Here is a 19,230-nt window from a genome sequence, read left to right as displayed (position 1 = left end):
CACAGACAATAGGGTGGTGAAGTCCTGGGGTCGGGGAGGTTGGCTAGAAGAGGTCAATGGGGGGGAAGGAACATATATAATACTTTCAACAATAAAGAATTTAAAAATAAATAAATAAAAACCAGGATTAAACCACTGTGGAAGGAATAGAGCAAATTTCTTAAAGCAAATTTAAATTATTTTTAGTAAAGTAAAAAAAAAAATGATGTTCTGTAAGACAGAATTAAACTTTGTTTTTATAGTTAATAAAGGGCATTGATATGTATTGTCTCATTTGCTTTTGTACTTCACCCTAATGTTTGGGTCAGACCATCTTCTCACAAAAGCCTCTGAAGTAATTTGCAGCTGAGCTTGATGGTTGCTAAGCAACAGTGTAGCAGCTGCCTAATGTACCTTGCCCTTTTGGTATTAACCCCTGAGTATCTAGAAGGGAAACAATATGCACACACATGAAAATTGTGGAGCAAATTGGGACAGTATCATCAAATGCTAGATGGGAAACAGTAGGATATAACCACACAGACCTTAAAAATAAACAGAAGATTGCAAGTAGTTGGAGAATAATAGTTATGTGAATGGAAGCAAAACTCACAAAGGCACATGCCTATAGAATTAAAGCATCATGTCCAAGGCCCTACAAGACATTTGAGTCCTTCTAGACATCCCAAACTAGTGGTTCCTGAACACATTTGGTGAAAAATCAGTAGTTCTAACTTCCTAGGAAATCCATTTCATTTTTCCATAATTCTAGTATTTGTATTTTTATTTTGAGCTTACCCCCCTCCTCCCATAGTTTCCACTCAATAGTCCAAGTTCTGTCTTCTAGAGCACAGGTTGGAAAACTAGTGCTTGCATATGCACCCCACTCCCTAATTTTTCACAGTGTGAGCTAAGAATGATTTGTACATTAAATGGTCAAAAAAATCAAAAGAAAACATATTTTGTGACATATGAAAAATTATATGAAATTCAAATTTCAGTCCATAAATAAAGTTTTGTTGGAACACAGCATGTTCATTCATTTCCATATTGTCTATGACTATTTTCCTGCTACTGCAGCAGAGTTGAATGGCTCAATCAAAGACCTATGGCTCTCAGAGCCTAAAATACTATCTGCCACTTTATAGAAGTTTGTTGATCACTGGTCTAGAGCAACAAAGAATCAGTTTGTTTTTTTTTTCAAATTTTTTATTAAGGTATTATATGTGTACATATCTTACCATTGCCCCCCCCACACCCCACTCCCATACCTGCCCTCACCCCCCAATGTTTTGCATCCGTTGGTTACTCTTATATGCATGCATACAAGTCCTTCAGTTGATCTCTTATTTCCCCCACCTCTCCCTAACCTTACCGCTGTAATTAGACACTCTGTTTGATGCTTTACTGCCTCTGTAACTATCTTTTGGTTCATCAGTTTATAATGTTTTTCATTATCCCTAAATGAGTGAGATCATGTGGTATTTTTCTTTCATTGACTGGCTTATTTCACTTAGCATAATGTTCTCTAATTCCATCCAGGTGTCTACAAATGGTAGTAATTCCTTCTTTTTTATGGCAGCATAGTATTCCATTGTGTAGATGTACCATGGTTTTCTGATCCAGTCATCTGCTGACGGGCACCTAGGCTGTTTCCAAATCTTAGCTATTGTAAATTGTGCTGCTATGAACATAGGGGTGCATATATCCTTTCTGATTGGTGTTTCTGGTTTCTTAGGATATATTCCTAGGAGTGGGATTACTGGGTCAAATGGGAGTTCCATTTTCAGTTTTTTGAGGAAACTCCATACTGTTCTCCACAGTGGCTGCACCAGTCTGCATTCCCACCAGCAGTGCACGAGGGTTCCTTTTTCTCCGCATCCTCGCCAACACAAAGAATCAGTTTTTAATAAGACTCTGCTTATGTATGAATGTAATGGGAATGCTAGATATGAAAGGGTGTTTAGAGACCTCACAAAGAATCCCAAATTCTCTCTCTTTTTTTAAAATATATTTTATTGATTTTTTACAGAGTGGAAAGGAGAGGGATAGAGAGTTAGAAACATCAATGAGAGAGAAACATCCATCAGCTGCCTCCTGCACACCTCCCACTGGGGATGTGCCCGCAACCCAGGTACATGCCCTTGACCAGAATAGAACCTGGGACCCTTCAGTCCACAGGCTGAGGTTCTATCCACTGAGCCAAACCAGTTAGGGCAAGAATCCCAAATTCTCAAAGAGATGGAGTGGACTGGTGCCAAAGTCCTCTGAGTTCACAAATGTTAAGCTACTTTTCTTGGCCTTAAAGGATAAGGAGTAGATTTAGCTTGTATGGAATTTCGGGGAGTCTCCAAAAAGGATAAGAGAACAGCTGGAAAAGAAGGTTGAGAACAAAGTGTGAAAGGCCTTGAATACCAAATACTTGGCCATCCTGAAAGCAATGGAAGAGCCACTATTCGGTTTCAAATTGGGATAGGGTTGAGTGACAGGGTGAAAGAAGGACTTCAGGAAGATGATTCATGCTTCCAGACATCTCCCTAGTTCTATTCCAGCTCTGGACAAGTTGCAGTGATCTGACAATTTTAGGTCATTCAGGTCACTGGGGTTCAGAAACATCTCAATATAGGTATCCCAGACTGAACACAATCTAAGTGGAAGCCAGGATAGTACAATAAATCAAATAAATATATTGAGTCTCTTTCAAAGGATTTCTACCTTAGGAGCATAAGAGGACTCTCATCACATCTTTCTTTATCTGATTCTTACTCACTTTTCAGGACCCAACTCAACCATCTCTCCCAGGGCTCTTGCCCTCCTCTGAACTCTTAGAGCACTTCTTTGTGTCACTCATGTGGTCCTCACTCTACCATGTCTAATAGTGAAATATTTTTGTGTGAAAATGGCCTATTTCCCCAGAAAGACCTTGAGTTCCTAGAAGAAAGAGATCCTAAGTAATACCTTCCTGTGTTCCCATGGTATCTGATTGGTTGGTAAGGACATTGATTCAATGAACTAGTGGTCCCTCTGTGTGGAGAGGCCCCTATTTAGGATAAGTCAGGCACTTTGGTAACTGTCTCAGCTATAGCCACACATCACCTTTCTAAACTTGATAGTCTTGGAAGAGGTGAAACCTAGTGATATACTATTCCAGCAAGTCCTTAGCTATAAGGACCATGCAAATAGCAGCTAGCTCTTTCTGGCTCCGGTATCATAAAGACACTGGATCACCATCATTCCTGCCTTCATGAACTCATGGATGAATGCCCTTGTCAGGAAGAGAAAGCCCACAATTTTTGTTCCAAGCATCCAGTCCCATTTTCCATGGCCTCTGTTGATCCTGGACCCAGTCTTCAGTCTGGACTCAACAGATTCAAGGCAAAAATAGGCCCTTGGCTGAGAGGGCTGGCTTTCCACAAAGTGCTCTTTCCCCCAACAGCCAAAGCAAATGCTGCTGGTCGGGGCTAAAAACCAGCCAACTGCTCCTGACCTTGGCTGGCCAGCATGAAGGAGGCCCAGAATCAACAATGCATAGACAGTTCTGCTATTTCATTCCTTTTCAATCCTCAAACATCAGATTTCCCTTCAGTGAATCAAAACAATGAAATAGAACTAAAGTCAGCTCTAGACTCTAGAAAAATGTTATAGACCTCCCATGGGCCTCAATTGCTGAGAGATTCACCTCCACTCTTCTTAGCCTCTTAATCATGCCCAAGTCCACGAGCCACCTTCTGAATTCTCTCTGTTTAAACTTATTTGCTCTTTGATCCATTGGTTGTTTAAGGACGTGCTGTTTGGTCTCCACGTATTTGTGTTTTGTTTTATTTTGTTTTTCACTTTTCTTCCTACAGTCAATTTCTAGTTTCATGTCATTGTGGTCATAAAAGAAGCTTGATATGATTTCAATCTTCTTGAATGTATTGAGGCTTGTTTTGTGGCCTAATATGTGACCTATCCTGGAGAATGTTCCATGTGCACTTAAAAATGCACTTTTCAGTTTTTGGATTAAATTTCTATGCATGTCTATCAAGTCAACCTGATATAATGTGATTTTGAAGATAATTATTTCCTTATTATCTGTCAGGATGATCTATCCCTTGATGTGCATGTGAATTTAAATCCTCTACTGTTATGGTACTAGAGGCCCGATGCACGAAATTCATGCAAGAGTAGGCCTTTCATTCCCTGGCTGCTGGCACCACCTTCCCTCTGGCACCCAGGACACGGAGCCCAGGCTTCGTCTGGAAGGTCATATGGAAGGACATCCAGAAGGACATCTGGTCTAATTAGCATATTATGCTTTTATTATTATAGATTACTATGAATTTCTCCTTTTATAAAAATTAATATTTTCTTTATATATTTAGGTGCTCATATGTTGAGTATATAGATATTTGTCATTATATCCTCTTACTAGAGGCCCGGTGCATGAAATTCATGCACGGGGGGTGTGTCCCTCAGCCCAGTCTGCACCCTCTCCAATCTGGGACACCTCGAGGGATGTCCAACTGCCTGTTTAGGCCCGATCCTGGTAGGATTGGGCCTAAATGGGCAGTCGGACATCCCTCTCACAATCCAGGACTGCTGGCTCCAAACTGCTCGCCTGCCTGTCTTCCTGATTGCCTCTAACCGCTTCTGCCTGACAGCCTGGTCACCCCCTAACCACTCCCCTGACAGCCTGATTGATGCCTAACTGCTCCCCTGCAAGCCTGTTTGCCCCTAACTGCCCTCCCCTGCAGGCCTGGTCAACCCTAACTGCCCTTCCCTGCAGGCCCGGTTGCCACGAACTTCCCTCTTCTGCCGGCCTGGTCACCCCTAACTGCTCTCCCCTGCGGGCTTGATCACCCCCAACTGCCCTCTCCTGCTGGCCATCTTGTGTCCACATGGGGGAAGCCATCTTTGACCACATGGGGGCAGCCATCTTGTGTGTTGGAGTGATGGTCAATTTGCATATTACTCTTTATTAGATAGGATAGAGACCTGGTGGACAGGTATGGGCCAGCTGGTTTGCCCTGAAGGGTGTTCCAGATCAGGGTGGGGGTTCCCTTGGGTTGTGGGGTGGCCTGGGTGAGGGGCCTGTGGTGGTTTGCAGGCCAGCCACGCTCCCCGGAGACCCAAGCGGAGGCCCTGGTATCTGGGATTTATTTATCTTCTATAATTGAAACTTTGTAGCCTTGAGTGGAGCCAAGACTCCTGCTTGCTCCGTGGCCACAGCCATTTTTGTTGGGATTTATTTGTCTCCTATAATTGAAAATTTGTAGCCTTAAGCGGAGGCCAAGGCAGGCCAGGGCTGCAGAAACTTGGCTTTCTCCATCGCCAGGGCAACTCAAACCTGTTCTCTCCAGCTCTGTGGCTGCCGCCATTTTTGCTGGGATTTATTTATCTTCTATAATTGAAACTTCGTAGCCTTGAGTGGAGGCCTAGGCCAGCCAGGGTGTGCTGAAAGCTTGGCTTCCTCCATTACTGAGGAAACCCAAGCCTCCTGCTAGCTCCATGGCCACAGCCATCTTGGTTGGGTTTATTTGCATACTCGCTTTTGATTGGCTGGTGGGCGTGGCTTGTGGGTGTAGCAGAGTGATGGTTAATTTGCATATTACTCTTTTATTAGATGGATTAGATTTAGCCTTTTAAAATTATGTAATGCCCTTCTTTGTCTTTTTTCTTTGTTTGAAAGTCTATTTTGTCTGATATGAGTATTGCTACCCCAGCTTTCTTTTTGTTTCTGTATGCATGGAATATCTTTTTCCATCCCTCACTTTCTGTATGTATGGGTCTTCCAATTTTAAATAAGTCTCTTGTAAGCAGTATAAAGATGGGTCCTGTTTTTCCTCTGCTTCCTTAGGGGAGAGGGAGGAGGAATGCAGCAATGAGCTAAGTATCCACTGTTCTTGCTGGCTCACCAGCCAAGCTGAGAGTCAAAACAGAGTTCAACCAAGCATTTTTCTTTAATTAAGTAGCCAGCCTCCCTTCATCATAGTGGGGCAGGGGCCAGGTTTCAGACACTGGCTGAGAGGAACATGGAGAGATGAAGAAGAGGAAAGGGGAGGCAAAGAATAGTGAGAAAGGCCCGACAGAGAGAGTGGGAAGTATTTTTTATCTAACATACAAAAATCTCTCTGAAAGAGTAACTTTTGGCTGATGACTGAGAGTGGAGGATTGGGAAAATCTTATCAGGTGTAAAACTAGAAAAGTCAGTGATTCTAGAATGATGTTTTCTTGTCAATGCACTTAGAAATCACTCTCTTCTCCCAGGCTTGGGTGAATTGATGTTGATTTAGAAGAAACCTGCAACTAGAAGGGATTACTACCAAAAGGGAATCATCCTTAGTCAGAGATATTCAACATCTGAGTCAAAGTACTAAATCAGCATCCTCTTTGGTACTCAGGTTCCTTCTAATAGTAATTGCAGATATTTGACAATAATAATAAATACCAGGTACTTAGCACTAAATATATGTCTGGCAATATTCTATTCCCAAACTATGCACCAAGACACTCCAGGGTACCATAGCCAACTCACAGGGGTATTGTAAGATATTTTTAATTTTTGAGGGAAACAACAGAGATAACAGGATGTGATATAAACTATTAAATTTTTGTACACAATTACTTAATACTAGTAAACAGAAGTGTTAAGTATTTCTTTTAGCTCAGGGGTGCTGCAAAAACAATTAGTGACACATTAAGGGCACAGAAAACTAAGAAATTTTGGGAATCTTTGCTATATGCAGTATATGAATTATCTCAGACAGTCCTCAAACTGCATGGGGCAGGTATTAATATTGTTTCCCTTTTATGGATAAAGAAACCAAAGCATCAAGGTATCCAGCTAAGTGATAGAAAAGCAGAGGTAAGAACCTAGATGTGAATCTTGTGGGAAGAGCTGAAGCATATGCTCTTGGCTCCACATGGCCCATTGCAATCCATTGGAGGAATGCACCGCAGAGTCACCATCATGCCTGGGCATTTACAGAAAGGCTTTGGCTGCTGCGTGGTCACCAACTGATTCGTCCAGTTATTTGATGACAAATCAGACCCCTTCAGGCATTGAAAGCAGAAGAGAATAAGAACAAAGAAGTCAACGAGGGTGGGGGATGGTTTTGGAGGCCCTCAGGACGGGAGTGCAGCTCAGCCACAGCCCAGACCAACTCCAATGTGGCAGGCAAACAGCTGAGTAAAGAGTCCCAGAAAGAACACAATAAACCTCTGCCTTCCAACGTAGGTGTGGCTGATAAGAAAGAGGAGATGCAGCCACCACTGGTGGTGCTTAAGAAAGAAGGAATAACACATGTTAGAAGAAAATGGGATCAACAACTTCAGGATGAAGGGAAAATAATTGATAGGAGACCAGAACAGCAATCACCTCGTGAATGATGATTTGAAAAGCCACTTGAAGAAAAAGGTGAAGAAGGAGAATTTTAAGTTGATAGACCGATTATTGACCAGCCTATCCGAAGCCGTGGTGGTCTTGGAAAAGGTCGAGGATGAGGTAGACATGGAATGGGCCAAGGAGATGGATTTGATTCTTGTGGCAAATGTAATAAGCATAGTGTAAGTGATAGATCTTTCTCACATTACAGTGGCCTGAAGCATGAAGACAAATGTGGAGATAGTGGATCTCACAACTGGGGAACTGTCAAAGATGAATTAACTGACTTGGAGCAACCAAATGTGACTGAGGAAACACCTGAAGGTGAAGAACATCCAGTTGCAGACACTAAAAATAAGGAAAACAAAGTTGAAGAAGTAAAGGAAGAGGGTCCAAAAGAAATGACTTTGGATGATAGAAGGCTACCCAAAATAAAGACCAGGCAAAAGTAGAAATTAATATCCAAAAACCAAATGAAGGTATTGATGGTCAGTGGAAGAAGAGATTTGTTCTTCATAAGTCAAAGGGTGAAGAGGCTTATGCTGAAGATTCAGTTATGGGCCATCATTTCCAGAAGCCAGCAAATTATATAATGTCTCAGCTGGAGATCAATTTTGGAGACCTTGGTCGCCCAAGACATGATGGCAGGGGAAGACGAGGTGGCCGTGGGCATGCGGAACATCCAAACCGAGGCAGCAGACTAACAAGTCAAGTGCTTCTGCTCCTGAGGTAGATTAACCAGAGGCATTCCCAGCTCTGGATTAACTAGATGCCATAAGACAACCCTGGTTCCTTTGTGGACCCTACTTCTCTGAGGTTTTGCATGCTTAAGGATCCCAACCGTCTAAGAAATTAAAAAAAAAAAGACTGTCATTCATACCATTCACACATACAGTCTGAATTTTATCTGTTTTGAAAATGAACTTCCCGAGAGAGAAAATGGCAGAGGAATAGACAGACGTGTCCTGAGCCTTGTCCCGGAGCAGATAGAATGAGCAACTAAATAAAATAACATCCACCCCGAATTGGAAAAGTAGACACAGCTGGTGAAACTATTCACAGCTAGAGAATGGTAAAATCAGGGACCTGGGCTGGAGAGAACTGCGAGACCTCTGAGCCCAGAGAGTCAGGGGGAAACCGCATGGCACAGAGGCCGCATCCCTTGGAACAATCCTAGTGTGTGACTGTGGAAAGGAGGTCTGCACAACTGCTAGTGGCAGGAGATTCTAGATAAGGGTCCACAGTGACGAGAGACTGAGCCAACAGGGGGCAATCTGGACAGCTGCAGAGGCCACAGGTGCCGGGAGGAGAGGGGCTCAAAGTGGCACAGCTCTTTCTCCTCTTTTTGGTCTTTGTTTTTGTTCACTGAACCTAGTTCATAGGACCTTTCAAGTACAGTCACTCACCCGTGGCTGAGGTGCAGGTGGAGGTGCAGACTTGTGGAGTCTGAGGAGAGGCTGGGGTGAGGAGAGGGTCCAAGGGAGGTGGCCGCAAGTCTGGCGCTGAGTCATACCTGATGCATGGGATCTAGGTAGCCATTTTCTCCTGAAGAGATAGTCCCTCCCTGAAGTCTCCAGGCAACCAATACAGCCACACCCAGACTACACCCTGAGTGTCACAAAGGATACAAAAAAACCTGAGTAGTCCCTGAAAGCCCTCAGGGACTAGCCTAAAGAGAGGCCTTTAGACCCAGCAACAGGAAACTGAGAAGCCGCAGGCAGTACAGAAGAGTGGGATCTTAAACCAGCCAAAGGAATGACACTTCACTTTTTCATTTTTATTGTATTTTATTTTAGTATTATTTTGTTATCTCTTTTTTCTTTTTTCTTTGTTTTTCCTTTTTTCCACTTGTTTCTTTATTCTATTTCTTTTTGCATTATTTTTTCATCATTCTAATTTATTATATTTTATCCTATTTTTAATCAATTATTTTTAAAATGTATTATTATTATTATTATTATTATTATTATTATTTTCTTCTCTTTCTTCTTACTCACTCCTCCTCTTTCTACCTTCTCTATACTGAACTGAAGTGCTCCCCATATTCATCCAATTCTTAACCTTACTTTCTGTATATAAGACTCTTCCCCCAACCTCTTTACTGGGTATTTGGTGTTTGTATGTTTTGGTTTATCTGTTTGTTCTCTGGTGTTTTCTCCCCATATATACATTTTTCCCTTTTTCTTCTTTTTCTTTCCTCTCATACCATTTTTTTTCTCTCTCTTTGATATCATTTGTGCTCTCTTTTCTCTCCCTTAATTTCCTTTTCTCTGGTTGTCACTTATATTGGGGTTATCGGTGTCGTGAGTACATTCGTGTTTTGTTCCTTTTGTGCATGTCTTGTCAAGGTGAATTTTATCCTGTTTGGCCAATGTGCTAGAGAGGGAGCCACATAACCAGACACCTGGAGAGGAGACTCCATCCATGAATGGGTCAATAACACTCCAGCCCCAACTACAGAGGCATGAAGAAGGTAGCAGTGAGGGAGAGAGCGTGAGTGAGTGAGGGAGCAAAAGAGGAGTGTGTGGTCATATGGTGTGTGTGTGTGTGTGTGTGTGTGTGTGTGTGTGTGTCACAGTAGGACCTTTGGGGGCAAGATAACCAGGCTCGCCTAACCTGGCAGCCTCTGCTACTGTTGCAAATAGTCCCCGAGTGACCAGCTCTTCCCCAGAGGCCTTGCCTTTTTGAAGGGGAGAGCTGCTGTGACTGGGAGACCAGCCTCACCTCCATCCAGGGTGCCCTCAGGTAACACCTGGGACTCTACGGCCACCCCCCCTCAGGGACCTGCTACACTGGCTGTGGTCCCATGGATACCAATACTCCAGCCACCCCATGTGCAGGCTCCTGTGAGTTCTGAAACATGCTCCCCTCTGACCAGCCCAACGCTTTAGTGCAGTGCACTGTGACACATGAGCAGCAGCTACGTGAGCAGCATGCTCCGGTTTGAGGAACAGCAGCCCCATGAGCAACCAGCCCTGATCTGAGGAGCAGCAGCTGCGCAAGCAGCCTACCCCAGCCAGCCAGAGGAGCCACCACTGCTACAAACAGTGCCAACCAGAAGAGCTGCCGCCAACTGGGGAGAAGCCACTGCCATGGCTGCCTGAGGAGAAGTGGTCACTGAAGAGCCATTACAACTCAAGAAGCAGCCCCTGCACTACTTGACAACGAGATTATTCGGTGAGAACAAAAATGTGCAAAGAAACCACCAAAGGAAAGAAAAGGAGGAATCGCCAGAAAAGCAGCTAAGTGAAACGGAGGCATGCAATATGTCAGAAAAAGAATTCAGAATAAGCATCATACAGTTCATAAACTGGATGGATGAAAAAAACAAAAACTTATGTAAAAATCAAGAAGTAATAAAGAGTGATATAGCTGCAATAAAACACACCGTGGAAAGTTTCAACCATAGACTAGGAGAAATGGGGGACCGAATTGGTGAATTAGAAGACAGGGAAGTAAAACACACCAAAACTGAACTGCAATTGGAGAAAAAAATTAAAAGACAGGAGGAGAGCTTGAGGGAGCTTTGAGAAAACATGAAACGAAGCAACATATGAATAATAGGGGTGCCAGAATGACAGGAAGAGGAACAAGGCTTAGAAAACCTATTTGAAGAAATAATGTCAGAAAACTTCCCTGATTTGGGGAAGAAATAGGTCACACTAGCACAGAGAGTCCCAAAAAAGATAAACCTGAAAAGACCTATCCCAAGATGCATTATAATTATGATTGCAGAAAGAGAGACAGAAAGTTATGTACAAGGGATCTCCCATTAGATTATCAAATGATTTCTGAACAGAAACACATCAGGCCAAAAAGGAATGAATTAAATTTACAAAGTGATGCAAAGCAAGTGACTGAATCCAAGAATACTCTACCCAGCAAGGCTATCATTCAAAATTGAAGGGGAAATCAGGAGCTTCACAGACAAAAAATAAAAAGTCTAAGGGAGTTTATCACTACCAAGCCAGCAATGCAAGAAATGTTAAAGGAACTAGTTTAAAAGAAGAAATAAAAAGGGAAGGAGGAACACGGGCACAAAAAATAAAAATGGCTAGAAACAAGTACCTATCAATAATAACTTTAAACGTAAATGGACTAAATGCTCCAATCAAAAGACATAAAGTGACTAAATGGATAAAAATACATGACCCATATATATGCTGTCTACAAGACACCCACCTCAGAACAATGGACTCACACACACTCAAAGTGAAGGGATGGAAAAATAACATTCAGACAAATTGAAATTAAAAAAATAAATACTGGGGTCGCAATACTTATATCTGACCAAATAGACCTCAAAGTGAAGGCCATAACAAGAGATAAGGAAGGCCACTTCATAATACTAAAGGGATAGATACAATAAGAGGATATAACCCTGATAAACATATACCCACCCAATGCAGGAGCACCCAAATACATTAAAAAAAAACTCCTGGAAGATATCAAGGGAGAGATAGGCAATAATACAATCATAGTAAGGCACTTTAATACCCCACTAACATCACTGGATAAATCCTCTAGGCAAAAAAACAGAAAGGAAACATCAACCCTAAATGACTCACTAAATCAGATGGACATAATTGACATCTTCAGAACATTTCACCCCAAATCCATGGAATATATATTCTTCTTAGGTGGACATAGGACATTTTCAAAAGTTGACCATATATTGGATCACAGGCAAAGTCTCTCCAAATTTAAGAAGATTGAAATCATATCAAGCATCAACTCAGATCACAATGGCATAAAAATAGAAATCAACTACAATAAAAACAATCAAAAAATTCAAACAGAAGCAGAATAGCATGCTATTAAACAAAGATTGGGTTACCAAAGAGATCAAAGAAGAAATTAAAAACATCCTGGAAACTAATGAAAATAAAAACACAACAATCCAAAATCTATGGGACACAATGAAAGCAGTCCTGAGAAGGAAGTTTATAGCTTTACAGGCCTATCTCAAAAAAACAAGAAAAAAATGGTAATAAATCATCTAATTCTACAACTCAAAGAATTAGAAAGAGAGCAACAAGAAAAGCCCGGAGTGAGCAGTAGGAAGGAGATAATAAAGATCAGGGCGGAGATAAATGACATAGAGACCAAAAAAACAATACAAAAGATCAATAAAACCAAGAGCTGGTTCTTTGAAAGGATAAACAAGATTGATGAACCTCTAGCCAGGCTCACCAAGAAGCAAAGAGAGAGGACCCAAATAAACAAAATCAGAAATAAAAGAGGCAAAATAACAACAGATCCCACAGAAATACAAAGGATTGTTAAAAACTACTATGGACAACTCTATTCTAACCAACTAGAAAACCTGGAGGACAAGGACATATTCCTAGAAAAGTACAACCTTCCAAAACTCAATCAGGAAGATTCTAAAAATCTCCATAGGCCAATAACTATGGAAGAAATTGAAGGAGTCCTCAAAAAGCTTCCAGAAAACCAAAGCCCGGGGGCGAGACAGCTTTATAGGTGAGTTTTACCAAACACTCAAGAAAGAACTAAAACCTATCCTCCTCAGACTATTCAAAAAAAAAAATCAAGAGGAAGGAACACTTCCAAGCTCATTCTATGAAGCCAGCATCACCCTAATACCAAAACCAGATAAAGACAACACAATGAAAGAGAATTACAGGCCAATATCCCTCATGCACATAGGTGCCAAAATCCTCAACAAAATTCAAGCAAATCAGATCCAGCATTACATCAGAAAGATCATACACCATGACCAAGTGGGATTTATCTCGGGGATGAAAGGATGGTACAATATCCACAAATCAGTAAACGTGATGCATCACATAAACAAACTGAGAGATAAAAATCAAATACTCATAGCAATTGATGCAGAAAAAGCATTTGACAAAATCCAACACCCTTTCTTGATAAAAACCCTCAGCAAAATTGGAATAGAGGGATCATACCTCAACATAATAAAAGCCTTATATGACAAACCTACAGCCAACATCATACTCAATGGGCAAAAACTAAAACCATTTCAGCTAAGAACAGGAATGAGATAGGGATGCCCTCTTTCACCACAACTGTTCGACATAGCTCTGGACGTGCTAGCCATAGCAATTACACAAGAAGAAGAAATAAAAGGCATCCAAATTGGAAAAGAAGATGTAAAACTGTCATTATTTGCAGATGACATGATACTGTACATAAAAAACCCTAACGACTTCATCAAAAAATAACTAGACTTAATAAATGAATTCGGCAATGTAGCAGGACACAAAATTAATGCCAAAAAATCAATGCCATTTCTATACACCAATAGTGAACTTACAGAAGGAGAGACTAAAAAAAAAATCCCATTTGCCATTGAACCAAAAAAAATAAGATACCTTGGAATAAACTTAACTAAGGAGATAAAAGATCTGTACTCAGAAAAGTAGAGGACACTGAAAAAAGAGATATAGGAAGATATAAACAGATGGCAGAACATACCGTGTTCATGGATTGGTAGAATCAACATCATTAAAATGTCTATACTACCCAAAGCAATCTATACATAAAATGCACTCCCCATTAAAATACCAATGCCATATTTTACAGACCTAGAAAAAACTCTCCAAAAATTCATCTGGAATGAAAAACGACCCTGAATAGCTGCACCAATCCTGAGAAAGAAGAACAAAGTAGGAGGGATCCCAATGCCAAATATCAAGCTGTATTCCAAAGCCACTGTTCTCAAAACTGCCTGGTACTGGCACAAGAACAGACATATAGATCAATTGAATAGAATAGAGAACCCAGAAATTGACCCAAACCACTATGCTCAATTAATATTTGACAAAGGAAGCATGAACATACAATGGATTCAAGAAAGTCTCTTCAATAAATGGTGTTGGGAAAAATGGACAGATACGTGCAAAAAAATGAAACTAGACCACCAATTTATACCATACACAAAAATAAACTCAAAATGGATAAAGGACTTAAACAGAAGATTGGAAACCATAAAAATATTAGAGGAATCCACAGGCAGCAATATCTCAGACATATGCTGAAGCAATTTCTTCACCAATACAGCTCCTAGGGCAATGGAAACTAAAGATAAATTTTGACTACATCAAAATAAAAAGCTTCTGTACAGCAAAAGAAACCATCAACAAAACAACAAGAAAGCCCACTGCATTGGAGAACATATTTGCCAGTGTTATCACTAATAAGGTTTTAATCTCCAACATTTTCAGGGAACTCATACAACTTAACAAAAGGAAGATAAACAACCCAATAAAAAAATGGGCTACAAAAGGAAGATAAACAACCCAATCAAAAAATGGGCTACGGAACTAAATCGTTACTTTTTGAAGGAAGACATAAGGAAGGCAAAGAGACATATGAAAACATGCTCAACATCACTAATCATCCGCCATATGCAAATCAAAATGACAATGAGGTTCCATCTCACACCTGTTGGAATGGCTGTCATCAACAAATGAACAAATGACAAGTGCTGGCAAGGATGTGGAGGAAAAGGAACCCTCGTGCACTACTGGTGGGAATGCAGACTGGTGTAGCCACTATGGAGAACAGTATGGAGTTTCCTCAAAAAACTAAAAATGGAACTCCCATTTGACCCAGTAATCTTACTTCTAGGGCTATATCCCAAGAAACCAGAAACACCAATCAGACAGGATATATGCACCCCCGTGTTCACAGCAACACAATTTACCATAGCTAAGATTTGGAAACAGCCTAAGTGCCCATCAGCAGATGAGTGGATTAAAAAACTGTGGTACATCTACACTATGGAATACTACACTGAGGTAAAAAAATAAAATAAAATGAATTCTTACCATTTGCAACAGCATGGATGGAGCTGGAAAGCATTATGCTAAGCGAAGTAAGCCAGTCAGAGAAAGATAAATATCACATGATCTCTCTCATTTGTGGAATATAATGAACAACATAAAGTCATGATCAAAAACAGATCCAGAGAGAAGAAAGCATCGATTAGACCATCAAACCTCTGAGGGAAGTTAGGGGAGGGTGGGCGTAAAGGGAAGAGATCAACCAAAGGACTTGTATGCATGCATATAAGCCTAACCAATGGACACAGACACCAGGGGGTGAGAGAAAGAGTGGGGGTGTGGGGAAGCAATGGGGGGATAAAGACACTTATGTAATACCTTAATCAATAAATAAAAAATAAAAAATAGTGTGTTGTCTTAATAGTGTTGAGAATAAATTTTCAACATGCAGCTTCCAACTCATTGTCCAAGATAGAGGCCATAGAATATATCCTACCATCGCATCTGGTTCCAGTCAGGAGAAAGAAGAAAAAATTAAGTAAAAGACACAACCCAGAAGTTGTGTACAATACCAGGTAGTTCCATTGGACAGAACCTAGTCATATGGTCACACCTAGCTGCAAGGGAAACTTAGAACTATAATCTTTAATTGGGCAGGCTTGTTTGTGTCCAGCTCAATTTCTAGTATTATGGTATAGAGGAAGAGAGAACCAATATTGAACAACTAGCAGCTATACCTCACAAAGCAAAGAAAGTAAAAAACTCATGCATAGTTTACAAGCAGTCTACAGCCTGAATGTTCTACTACCTATCCTGTAACATACATATGTCTGTGAGGAACAGCCTCTCTCCCCAGAAAATTATAATAAGCACAATATAATTAGGTACTGTTTTTCAGAGTTGGGAAACCTATACCATTAAGTCCTAACTCCATGTGATCTTTAACAAGTGACACCATGTCTTTTAGCCTGTTTCCTTGTCTAATGAATAGGGAAGTTCTAAGTTTCAAATACAGTAGAAGATGTAAAAGTGATCTGTTAACTGCAATGCCTTACAAAATGGAGAGCATTAGTATAATGACACAAAACCTCAGTCTGATCCTCACAACTATGTTCTGAGGGAGGCAGCCCCAACCTATCCTCTGCAGATGCTCCATGAATAGGGTTCAAATTCAGTATTTTGATCATACTAGCTTCTTGCTGTATTGGCCTCCATTACAGAATTTATCAATACAGAGAAGGGTAATGGAGTAGCAGGCAAAGGGAATAGCATATGCACAGACTAGAGCCAGAATCTTCAAAGACATGAATAATTTTAAAGTTATTGAATAATAGAATTCAAGGAAGGAAGGGGAAAAGATAGAGATAATGGAGAGCTATGGCTTAGAGATCATATAGACCTATGTAGACTAGATTTAAAAGCTTGCTCTTTATCCTAAAAGCCACTGGAAAGGGTTTTAAACACTCTCCATAGGGAGACGGTCATCACCAGCTTACCACATTAGAAAGACTAATCTAACAGCTATGTGGAAGATAGGCTGGCTGGAGGATAGACTGGAGAACTTAGGCTATAGTGATAATAACGATGATAGAGAAAAATAGACTGATCAAGAAAGAGGTAAGGAAGAAAATCATCCAGATTTTTCAGTTGACTGAAAATGAAAAGAAAGGAGTCAAGAATGCTTGCTGCCTAATATTTTTTCCTTTTCCCAGCCAGGCACTATCACTTATAACTAGAGGCCCTTGTCCATCATTTCACTTTGTTGAGTCAAATCTGTTTCTTTTTGTGACAAATGAATATAATAATTCCTGATATACTTGCCTCCTCCATATAAGGGATACTCAAATTAATGACTGTGAATGTTCTTTCTAAGGTACAAAAGGCTATGAAACAGGAGGCCAGAGGATAACCCATGGGTTTAGGGGCTTAATCACAAGGAACAACAACAGCCTGTAATTATTGGAATCAAGAGTAGGCTCACTGACAATTCAAGTGTAGGATCAACAGATGGTAAGATGCCTAGTTCCCAGATTTTCTTTCCTTTTTCTAAATGTCAGACGTTCCCAGATTTTCTTTCCTTTTTCTAAATGCTCCATATACAAGAACTCTTGTAAAGAAATAGTACTTATTCTCCTCTCAAGAGGTTATGAGCCCTAAGGTCTGTAGCAGAGCTGAGCTACCTCCAAATCATCCATACTTTTATTTAGGCCTTGTCCTGAGCAATGCAGGGCTATTAATCTGGCTAGTGGCTACCATGTTGGACAGCACATATCTGGATCTTAGGAAGCCAGTAAGTTAGAGATAGGAGCAGTAGAGCACAGGTAAAACCAAAGAGAGCTCTGTTGCCAGGGAGAGATTCCTTGTTCTCTGCATTCTCTGACACCCCCTCCCAGGTATATGCAGCCCAAGTACCAACCTGATCTACAGGATATAAGAGGTTTAAAGATAGCAAAGCTAAGTCAAGGGTCTGACCATCAAGGAAGCCAATGAAGGCAGTTTTTGTAGTAGCACTAGTACCAGTCTGGCATATAATGGTAAAAAACAATAAAATTTTTCTTTGGCACTCCACCTGCCTGGAACCCCATGTCTCATCCATGATCCTAACATCTTGTTTCCCATTATTACAGGACTTTGCTTCCAACTATCAGTATCTCCTTGATAAGATCTTATGGTGTTCCCTGGCTGGATGGCTCAGTTGGTTGGAGTGTCATCACCCATACACCAAAAGGTGGTAGGATCGATTCCAGGTCAGGGCATATACCTAGGTTGTGGGTTTGTCCTGTGGTCAGGGCACATACAGGAGGCAACTGATCTCTCTCTCTCTCTCTCTTCTCTCTCTGTCATCTCTTTCTCCCCTTCCTCCTCTCTCTAAACATCAATAAAAGCATATCCTTGGGTGAGGATTAAAAATATTTTTAAAGATATTATGGTATCTCCACTTTCATATTGGATTATGTTACTCTTTATAACACCATTCTTCCATTGGCCCTATGACTGTCTAAATCCTGGGAGACTTTCCCATACCCTGCAATTCTATTAACATCATGGGACAGTGGGGAAAGGAAAGAAGAACAACTAGTTTGGTTCCATGAGTCTAGAGGAGATAAAAATTCCTAGTGTTCCTTAATTTCCCTCAGCATATTCATCAATGGCCCCCATACCTTGTTCTTACTCCATATATGTCATCAGCAGGTATTAGTAGCTCCACTTTAAACAGAGAGAGGTGATGACTAACTTGCATAAAGCCACAATGCAAGTTGATGACTGAGCCAAAACCTAAACTCAGATCTCCTGCTCTCCAGCCAACTAGAGTTTCTATCCAAAAGAACATGTTTCTCCATCAGAAGATGACTTCTTCCTATTGGAAGCCAGTCAGTTAAAGAAATGCAACCAGCTGCAACCAGGGATCCACCCAGCAGGGGCCTGTTCCATCAAATCTTTACCTCACCCATGACCCCAACCCTAGAGACCCAATTTCAGCTTGAAAAATGCAAGTGCTAGCCCCACTTGGTGAGGGGAGTACAGAATCTGGTCCCCTCCTCCTTTTCTCGTCCAGATCCCTTGGAAAAGCCATGTTCTACAGAAAAGGGACCGCCCCATGACAGATGTAAACAGGTTATTCCAGAGAACATTTAGATGGCAGGAATATTTTCCAGTTGAAATCAATCCAATTCCCTGTGCGTTTGAGTCTCAGGAACATTCATAATGAAAATCTAGACAGCATGACATTGAATGAACTATGAAACTAGACTGATGCTACTCTAGTTGTTGTTGCCTTTGGCTCACACTGAGGACCCAGTCAGAGTCCTGGAAAGGTCTGGCCAAAGCAGCTTTAGTGAAAGAGCTTGTGCCATCCATATTTAAAGGCTGTCTATGTGTAGTGGTGACCTGGTCTCTCAGTCAACGGGCTTTTTGTATTGTCCAAGGAAGATCTGGGGTTGTGAGTTTCACCCCTTGTGGCATCTAAGAGAAAGGGAGCTCCTTGGCTGTGCCTTTGTTCCAGCAACCCAGGATAAGGAGAGAGAGCAAAAAGGAAACATGGTTATCAGCAAGCAAAGGTGACACATTCTCAGCCAGAATATCATTTGTATCAGACAGGGGGGAGGGTACAAG

At 41.1% G+C, this 19,230-nt stretch overlaps 1 pseudogene across 1 annotated transcript; it reads left to right on the top strand.

The window, feature by feature from the left end:
- Positions 1–6,931: 6,931 nt before the first annotated feature.
- On the top strand, positions 6,932–8,110 carry LOC308240104 (SERPINE1 mRNA-binding protein 1-like; annotated as a pseudogene). Its single transcript has one exon. The product of its transcript is annotated as an SERPINE1 mRNA-binding protein 1-like (transcript).
- Positions 8,111–19,230: the final 11,120 nt, after the last annotated feature.

The sequence above is a fragment of the Plecotus auritus genome (assembly GCF_963455305.1).
Source record: "Plecotus auritus genome assembly, chromosome: X".
Classification (NCBI taxonomy): Eukaryota; Metazoa; Chordata; class Mammalia; order Chiroptera; family Vespertilionidae; genus Plecotus; species Plecotus auritus.
Note: the sequence above shows the minus strand (reverse complement) of the source record. Positions and strands in the feature narration are given on the sequence as shown.